Genomic DNA, 9,927 nt, shown 5'->3' with positions numbered 1-9,927 from the left:
GGACAAACCTGCTTACAGCCTCCTGACATTTTTGGGTGACATAGTCCATCATGTCTTGTACGGACTTGGTTCCGAGTTCTGTGTCCCAATGTATATCCCATAGGAATTTATTCATCTCCTCATAGTTTCCCTTTCGGTACGCTAGCCCTTTGTTTCCCAGTTCTTTTTTGGGGGTGATAATTCCTAGCTCAACCAGGTACTCAAAGCTCAATACACTATGATCACTCATTCCCAAGGGGGCTTCCAACTTAACTTTCCTTATATCCGACTCATTTAGGGTAAATATCAGATCAAGCAAGGCTGGTTCATCCCCTCCTCTCGTTCTTGTCGGTCCCTTGACGTGTTGACTTAGGAAGTTTCTTGTTCCCACATCCAGCAGCTTAGCTCTCCATGTGTCTGGGCCTCCATGTGGGTCTCTGTTCCCCCAATCTATCTTTCCATGGTTGAAGTCTCCCATGATTAGTAGCCTGGATCCGTTCCTGCTAGCCACAGAAGCTGCTCTCTCTATTATATTGATGGTGGCCAAGTTGTTTTTATCATATTCCTGTCTGGGTCTTCTGACATTCGGTGGGGGGTTATATATGACTACTACTATAATTTTCTGTCCTCCAGTTGCTATGGTGCCTGATATGTAGTCACTGAAACCTTCACAGTTCTGAATTACCATCTCTTCGAAACTCCAACCTTCTCTTAGTAGCAGAGCTACACCACCTCCTCTCCCTTCTCTCTCTTTCCTCACTACATAGTAGCCCTGTGGAAACACTGCATTTGTTATGGTGTTTGTTAGCTTTGTTTCTGTGAGTGCTATTATGTCTGGGTTTTCTTCTAGTGCCCATTCTCCGAGTTCACTGGTTTTATTTGTAATTCCATCTATGTTAGCGTACATTGCCTTGAAGCTCACTTTCTTCAGTTCATTTTCTTGTCCCTTTCTTGGCGAGCATTCTGTTGGTGTGGGAAGCTTTTCAGTGGGTGAGATGATCTGTGAGGTGGTTTGCAGGGCTTCAGGGGAGTTTGGGGTGAGGGGTGGGGGTTTCATGGAAGGGGGGACAGGTAGGGTGTGGGTTAAGGAGATAGGGGGGACATGGAGGATACGGGGTGAGGGGGGAGGAGGGATAGGGAGGGTATGGGATGAAGGGGGAGGGGGGACAGGGGGGGAAAGGTGGGAGGGGGGACGTGATGGGAATAGGGAAGGGATGACAGGGTAAGAATGGGGTGAGGGGGGAGGGAGGGTTGGGTGGGGGCAGGTAGGGTGAGGGGAAGGGAGGGTTTCTATGCAGAGGGGGGTGGTGGGGTTGCCCTCCCCTCTGGTGTTGCTGGGATGCTGGTTTTGGGTTCGGCTCTTGTCTCTAGGACTGTTGTGTTGGGGGCTGTGAGTTCCTGGTTTGCTTCTCCCTCCCTGCGCTTCCTCCTTGCCTCTGCTGCCCTGGCTCTCTCCTCCTTCGTCCTGTCCCTCTGCAGGAATACTTTCTTGTATCCCTCCACATGCTGCAGTCGACTCTTCCTTTCGAGAATATCCTCCTTCGTGGTTTCGTTTGTAAACACCACCTTTACAAGTCGGTTTCTGTCCTTGTTGTACCAGGCCAACCTGAAAACCTTCTCAATGTTTCGTTCAGCCCCTTCCATCTGTAACCCTTTCAGTAGCCCATGTACTGCCTCTCTATCCTTGCTATTCCATTCTTGCCTGTTGGATCCTTCCTGTTCTTTGATGCCTACAACTACCACTGATCTTTTTCTCTCCAGCAGCTGAGTGGTGCACCTTGCTGCTTCCTGTGACGTAGCTGCTTGCATCGCTACCTCCCTCACTGTGTCCATTGCTTCTGAGCTCTTGGTGTGTGTGTGTGTGTGTGTGTGTGTGTGTGTGTGTGTGTGTGTGTGTGTGTGTGTGTGTGTGTGTGTGTGTGTGTGTGTGTGAGAGAGAGAGAGAGAGAGAGAGAGAGAGAGAGAGAGAGAGAGAGAGAGAGAGAGAGAGAGAGAGAGAGAGAGAGAGAGAGAGAGAGAGAGAGAGAGAGAGAGAGAGAGAGAGAGAGAGAGAGAGAGAGAGAGAGAGAGAGAGAGAGAGATGTCGGAAATGTCTGACACCCCAAATACTAACCCCTAGTACGATAAGATAATTTTATTGTGCTAGAAAATCAAATTTACTAACCCTACTAACCAGTAGCAAAGTTCAACCAAATTCTTATTAATATTAATGCCGCTGTTACATCAGCCGCCCAGTTTCTATGAGAATTAATTATATATATAAATTGAATTAAACACAGTCTAACCTTTGTTTAATTTACTAGGTAATATTGATTGGATATTGATATAATTCATTAGAGCAAATTATATCTCTGTTTATAGATAAAGTTGTCCACAGTTGCGATCATCTGATTCCAGCTGGGTAAAAGTCACAAACGGAATATTATCTATATATATCCGCTATTTATCTAACGGCACTCGGGTTCAATAATATATGCAGTGGAAAACCGTCTGTTGATACCTGGAGTTCGTTATTATGACGTAAAAAAACGTTGGCAATGTTTTAATCGTGTCCCGAGACTAGCCATTATCATCGTCTGTTACACGAATCATCGGAGCATTGTCGGGTCTCAGACTTTGCTGCCGGCTTCATCTACCATAGAGGACACCGCGTCCAGTTGGATAAGTAACCTTTTTTTCAAGTTTTATGGCCATAATCTCGTGTTATAGGTTGTCCAATCGTTAAGATGCTAGGTCATCAAAAAACACCAGTAAGTGTGTTTGTCCTAATCAGTCAACCCCCCTTTCAATGAATGTTAGTGAATACACTCGTAGTCATATAGAAATTACATGATGTTATTTTCATAGAAATTACATAGTGTTATTTTCATAGAAATTACAGTTATTTTCATTGAGCTTGTTTATCTATGAGGGCGGATCGCCCTTTCTGGTGAATCACGTGTCTGCCAAGTCAACACGTTACAGAAGGCTGTCTGACGCATTCCACATTAACTGTTTGACAGTTAAGATTTTGTTTCTAGTTATAATATTGTAGTTTGTCTACTAACTCTATAACTTGAATAATTAATGAAAGTTATTATTAAAATTATTTCAACATTTATATGCAATAGGTAGTTCCAGCATAATTGGTTATACCTCCCAAAAAGTGTGTAGGGGAAATAATCCAAGTAACATTTCGAAGTTTTTACAGTCCACTTCCCTAATATTTATTTAAATCATTTATTTACTTTACTATTATATCCAATTATATGTTGGAGAGTTTTCCCCACAAGAGAAGTTGGCAGTAACGTGATATTACACAGATGCTGTAAAACGTAGCTTGTAGACCATATTTAGCTTTTACATATAGATTGTATTTGCTTAGATACATGCCTACATGCATTCATGTATGGTCACATATCAACACAATTTTTTTTTCGATGTAATAATTATGTAACAACTCACGTCTGTGGTCTCCAAAGTTGAACCTTAATCTATTAAGCTGCGCAAATGTACAATCAATATTGACTGTGTCAGATACAAATGCTATTGTGTCTTCAATTTTGTTTATAAAATGCTTCTCCTTTTACCCCTCCAGGTGCAATCAGTCCTGGAGCTAAAGACAAGGGGTTGGTCATCCCTGCCTGCGCCCGCCTCTACCGCTGGGCGTCCAACGTCCACACAGACAGCCACCATGACCATAAAATTACTCAAACAGAGTTGTCACGTGTGGAGAGTTCATCGTCTTGAATTTTCCTTCATGGTCACTGTGATATAAATATTCACACCACACATGCTAAAATATATACATATGAATGTTACCAACAGTTGCTATTATCATACATTAAAGTAATTTGTTACAACTACAGTGAGATATATAATTAGATATATAACTATAAAGGAAAACACTTATTTTAAATCTATACAGGTTTAAAACTGCGGGTCACAAAGTGAGGGTTCCACAAGAGCCATATAGGTCTCATTTGTGTTATCATGAGGTCCACACACCACAACTAATTGACATCATTTAATACAAATTATTGCAGAATATTTGTATTACTTGAACTTTGAAGCATACAATGTGCATACAAATGATTTAGTGGCTCGCCACATTCATGAATGCAAAGTAATAAATTAGTTTAACAAAAGAAAAAAAAACGAAATTTCAAACGGCAACAAATACTTCTATGCAACAGCAACAAATACATTGTACAATAATTACAAGTTCAAACTGATCATTTATTTGCGATTATTCAATCCTTTGTAGTATTTTGTCCTGAGCCTTGACACCTCTTTGTAATGGCAATTTTTGCTATGTCTGGCTGAAATGTCTGTGCAGTTCCCACTTTGATCAGATATGGCAAGTGTTGATCAGTCAGCCTTGTTATCTGAGAAGTTTGTGTTGATTTAATTAAAAAAAAATACCGTTACACACATAGGTAGAACCGAACATTGTAATAATGCTTGTGGCAATCTTTCTGAAGGTTTTAAACTTTTCAGGGAGGTATGAAAAGAAAAAATGGGTATCCCAACTTCAAGATACTTTGCTCTGAGTGTAGAATCCGACTGCATTTCTAATAGTTATATCTGCAAGCTTTCTTCTGCCTTGGCAACATCAAAGGTGAATGGTGCTGAGAATAATGCAAAGTGGTGTTCAAAAGATGAAAAATCACGAAATCTTTCCTCAAATTCTATTGACAACAATTCCAAGTGACTGTCATACTTAGCAAAGCTAAGTACAGACTCAGTATTGGCAGTATTTTTCAGCTCTTTGCACTTAGGAAAGTGAACAACATTTTCATTGACAACTGTGACTTCCCTAAGCTTAGTTTTGTAATGAAGCGCTTGATTTCATCATACAATTGAGTGATGAGTTTGTTTTTATCTTTGCTTCATCTTTTATTTCCTCTGTGTTTTGACCTTTCATCTCCAAAAACATAATTATTTCTTGACTCAACAACAAAATCTTTTCATCACTTTGTGATATGACAACCAGCAGATTTCTGTGTAGAATGGATCATCAGTAAACTGATTATCCATATCGTCCAACTGGCGGAATTGACGGTGGTTGAGAGCACGGCCAAAATTTGAAAACAAATTTTGCTGATGAATAATGCAGTGAAAATGTGCACATGATGAATCTGGATGCGAGTTTTCTATATTTGTTTATAACTTGGCAGCAACAATGTTATGTCTGGCAACCATATTGGCAGCACCGTCAGGAGATAAGCATGACAGTTTACTCAAATCCAAAACATAGTCATGCAGAACCTGGTCGACTTTCTCACATATGTCCTGGCTTGTTGCAGTGTCATGCATGGGACATCAGTTCAAGCAGTTCTTCATAAATATTAAATTCACTGTCACATGCCCTGATAAAAACTACAAGCTGTGCTGTTCCAATTATGTCAACGGTCTCATCAATAGCAATAGAAAAATGTTCAAATCTTAATGATGCGTCCTTCAACTGTTGTTACAAGTCAAAGGACATTTCATCAATCCGTTCAGGAACTGTGTTCCTGGTTAATGAAATATCTATGAATAAGTTTGCTTTCTCTGGACACAATTTGAGCCGTTTTTACAAGCTTTAGGAAATCTTCACTGTAAGATTTCCCACTCATGGCAATCACTGGGCTGAGTTCATAGCTTGCAGTAACGGAAGCAACATTCCCTTCCTCACTGTTCGTAAAACAGGTCTGTTGCTGTCTAGAGTTAATCTTCAATTCCTTGAGTCTTGAGACACGCATTGGGCCTTGATGTTTATCGAAAGATCGATAATTCTTTCACAATGTCTTTGCAAGTTGTACTCTTTTGGCTTGGCAATGCTGTTGTTGCAAATTAAACAATGTATCTTACCATTCACCGTTGTGCATAAATACTCGTATTCCCATTTTTCTTGACACTCGCCCTTCTTCGCTCAGTTTCCTTTTTCTCTTAGCTGGAGGAGCACAAACTATTTTACAGATGATATTGGAATCTGAAAAATAAAAAAATAAAAATGAAATCACCGGTTAAAAAACTGAAACGAAATTTAAGCCAGCTTAACAGTTAATGTCATGTTTATTTTTAGAAGTCTTAACTCGCTTGCCTCACTGCTGCATTCATGCTTCTTTTGCGATTTTGAACTATATTAAAAGGTGATCGTTTAAATTATAAAAACTGCAGTTTTGGCCGTCAAATGACCCAATTACAGTATCCTTTGTCCGGGCCGCAGGAGTGCTTGCAAAGGGCCGCATGCGAAACGCATGTTTGACATGCCTGACTTGTACACATCCTTGCATACTCGTGCATGCATGATTGTTAAGCCATGCATATATTACCCCATTCTGATCATACTGATCATACTTATAAAAATATTATATATCTATACCTATAAGAGAGAATGAGTCTTGGTTCTTCCTCCTGACTTGCGTCTAAGATCTTCGCCATCAGATTATCTGTGGCAGCACCTGTGGTTCACATTGTGTGTGACAGCACCTGTGGTTCACATTGTGTGAGGCAGCACCTGTGGTTCACATTGTGTGTGACAGCACCTGTGGTTCACATTGTGTGAGGCAGCACCTGTGGTTCACATTGTGTGTGACAGCACCTGTGGTTCACATTGTGTGAGGCAGCACCTGTGGTTCACATTGTGTGAGGCAGCACCTGTGGTTCACATTATGTGAAGCAGCACCTGTGGTTCACATTGTGTGAGGCAGCACCTGTGGTTCACATTGTGTGAGGCAGCACCTGTGGTTCACATTGTGTGAGACAGCACCTGTGGTTCACATTGTGTGTGACAGCACCTGTGGTTCACATTGTCTGTGGCAGCACCTGTGGTTCACATTGTGGCAGCACCTGTGGTTCACATTGTCTGTGGCAGCACCTGTGGTTCACATTGTGTGAGGCAGCACCTGTGGTTCACATTGTGTGAGGCAGCACCTGTGGTTCACATTGTCTGTGGCAGCACCTGTGGTTCACATTGTCTGTGGCAGCACCTGTGGTTCACATTGTCTGTGGCAGCACCTGTGGTTCACATTGTGGCAGCACCTGTGGTTCACATTGTCTGTGGCAGCACCTGTGGTTCACATTGTGTGAGGCAGCACCTGTGGTTCACACTGTCTGTGGCAGCACATGTGGTTCTCACATAATCTGTGCTCAACCTACCCGCCTCCTAATAGAGCGTCGCATTTTGACGTATACTCTACCTAAGACCAAAAATTGGTCGCACTAGAACATGGCAGCGACTCGCGAAATTCACATACTGTCCCGTTTTTTGTTTTGGGTCTTCTTGTAGCTTAGGATAAAGGCCCTTTAGTACGACAGTTTCTTGACGTAGGGGCAGACGGGCTGGCTCAACACTGTTCTGTACCTCACTGACTTAGATGCAAGACGATCACAGCGTCACTCTTCCTCACAGTCCTGTTGCTTCTGGGCGTTCCTCGTGGTACCTCTGGCGGCAAGGTCGCTTAACTCGACCATATGTCGTGCAACACGAGATTCCGGTCATTTACGTGATATTTACGATGGATTAGAATTTGTTGTAATTAACTGGATGACCCAAGAACAATGACAGTATGTGTTTTTACTACTGGCTGATAAGCGATTTTTGTTTTTTGTGTTTTATTTATATATATACAAGAGTTGTTACATTCTTGTACAGCCACTAATATGCATAGCGTTTTGGGCAGGTCCTTTATCCTAATTTTCCCCGGAATACGTCCCGCCAAATCGTTTAACAACCAGGTACCCATTCACTGCTGGGTGAACAGAGGCTACAGTTAAAGATTGGCCCCAGGTCAATCCTCCCCGGCCTGGATACGTATCCAGGCCAAAGCGCTCGCGAAGCATCCCGTCCTCGATTCCAACCCATCCTGGACTCAAGTCAATTACATCCAGCGATCGACCCCACAGACATATTCATAAATTTTGACATGCTGTTCATTCAAAATGGGAATTTTCTCAAGTATAAATTAATATTATAATATATTAGCATATTGTGTATAAAAAGGCATAGGTTAGGTTAGGTTAGGTGTTTAGGTTCTGTTGGCGATTATTTGTATTTGTAGTACGTGGGTGAAGCATTTACAGCGTTGTGGTTCGAACAAAATTCGTCAGTGAAGCACTTGTTCCGGATATGTTCGAACGTCAGCAGTTGTGAGTCGTGTGTAAACCGCTTTTCATTCATAAACAGGGGGTTTGGCGGGTGCATGGAATCACTTTTGGATCTTTGTTTGGAGGACGGGCTGCAGTGAAGCACTTGTTCTGGAAGTGTTCGAACGAAATCAGTTGTGAGTCGTGTGTAAACCGTTTTTCATTCATAAACAGGGGGTTTGGCGGGTGAATGGAATCACTTTTGGGTCTTCGTTTGGAGGACGGGCTGCTCGTCCACAACACAACGAATGTTGAGAAAATATTAAGCAACTAACGTAAAATGGGAATAAGCTCAGATTTATGGGTGGGTCGCTTCACATATGGGAGTAGTATTAAATAAGCCAGTTGAGGAAATAGTGAGAAGGCCACGGAAAAAACTCTTTTCGACGTTGTATGTTAAATAACTTTGAAACCAATAAAGGCTAGAATCAAGAGGATGAAGAAAAAGTCAAGAGGATGGTAATGGAAGACAGCAGTAACACAATTATAACGCAATAATAGACACGAACTCGTCCTTCATTTATGGTAGAGGGAAGACAACCTGGAAAGACTCAGATTACATGAGATTAAGAGTAGGGTATAAATATTTTTGGCAATACGGAAATGATGTCAGTAGAACCGATAAGGAGTGTAAATTATGTAGTATGCCGCACGCCCACACCTTAGCTCATTATGTATTAGAGTGTCAACATATTGATAACTATAGAAACACAGAAATTAGTTGTGTACACATCAAATTGTTTGGATGTGTGATAATGGAATGATATAGAGAATTCTTAGGAGGTTCACACATATTGCCCCAAGAATTTAATACTAGAATTCTTGTAACTCTGTCTGTAATATGTACTATATGATGACTATTGAATTAATGTAAAGGTGTTCGTAATATACACTATGATTAATTCTATAATACCCCTTGAGGGATATGAAATAGAGGGTAAAATAGAGAAACGTTACTCTATCGTTTTGGTATGTACTTTATTATCTTAATAAACTTACTTGAAATTGAACCTGACCTCTTAATCTTCTCTGCATTGCCTGAGGCAGAATACTGCCATCAATAGCCTTCCAAGATGGCCGATACCTGGCATTAGCTTCTAACAATGGAAATGAAATGATTTCTCTAATCTCCTCATTGACTGAAGACAGGACGGCTCCCGGGGCATCTTTATGCTGCTAGCATTATGGCTTCTCAAGAGATAAAACAACCGAGGTTTTATTACAATATTAAGGAAGATAGACTTTGTACATCTGCCTCTGTGCAGTGTGAGCCAACGAGGGCAGCTTCCCCAAACTTGGTGCAGTTTTTCGCTGCTATACGATGTGCCTCATGAGTCAACTCTAGGTAACTGAGAAACCAATTCTCTCATATTGATTGTGGAACAGATTGCCACGAAAATTAATCAACTTGGGATCACTTGATTGTTTCAAATGTAGGTTAGATATATATACATGAAAATGTTTGGGTGAATCTATATCTATAGGAGCTGCCTCATATGGGGCCAATAGTCCTTATATAGTTAAATTAACTTAATTCTCATGTTTTTTTTTATGAGCTGCTCCATCTCACATGTGACAGTACACTCAGAATCGGAAATAATTCATCAAATTTGATATGGTTCGAATCAGTGTATTATATGAATATTCACGTTTAAGAAAGAGGAGTGTTTTGTTATTGCTTCTTTCAATAACAAGGTACTTGTTTGAAAATGAATTTTTCACTTTGACAAGGTTAAAACCAAAGAAAAAAACAAATAATTTTTTTTGTGAAGTATAGTGTGAAATACTCGCCTAGTTTTGCTTGCAGGGGTTGAGCTCCAGCTCTGTGGTCCAACC

General features: G+C 41.1%; 1 pseudogene; it reads left to right on the top strand.

Moving 5' to 3' along the window:
* LOC138353543 (sodium-coupled monocarboxylate transporter 1-like) overlaps nt 1-3,779 on the top strand; it is a 176,358-nt pseudogene extending 172,579 nt beyond the window's left edge.
* Nucleotides 3,780-9,927: the final 6,148 nt, after the last annotated feature.

This window comes from Procambarus clarkii, chromosome 58, assembly GCF_040958095.1.
Source record: "Procambarus clarkii isolate CNS0578487 chromosome 58, FALCON_Pclarkii_2.0, whole genome shotgun sequence".
Lineage (NCBI taxonomy): Eukaryota > Metazoa > Arthropoda > Malacostraca > Decapoda > Cambaridae > Procambarus > Procambarus clarkii.
Note: the sequence above shows the minus strand (reverse complement) of the source record. Positions and strands in the feature narration are given on the sequence as shown.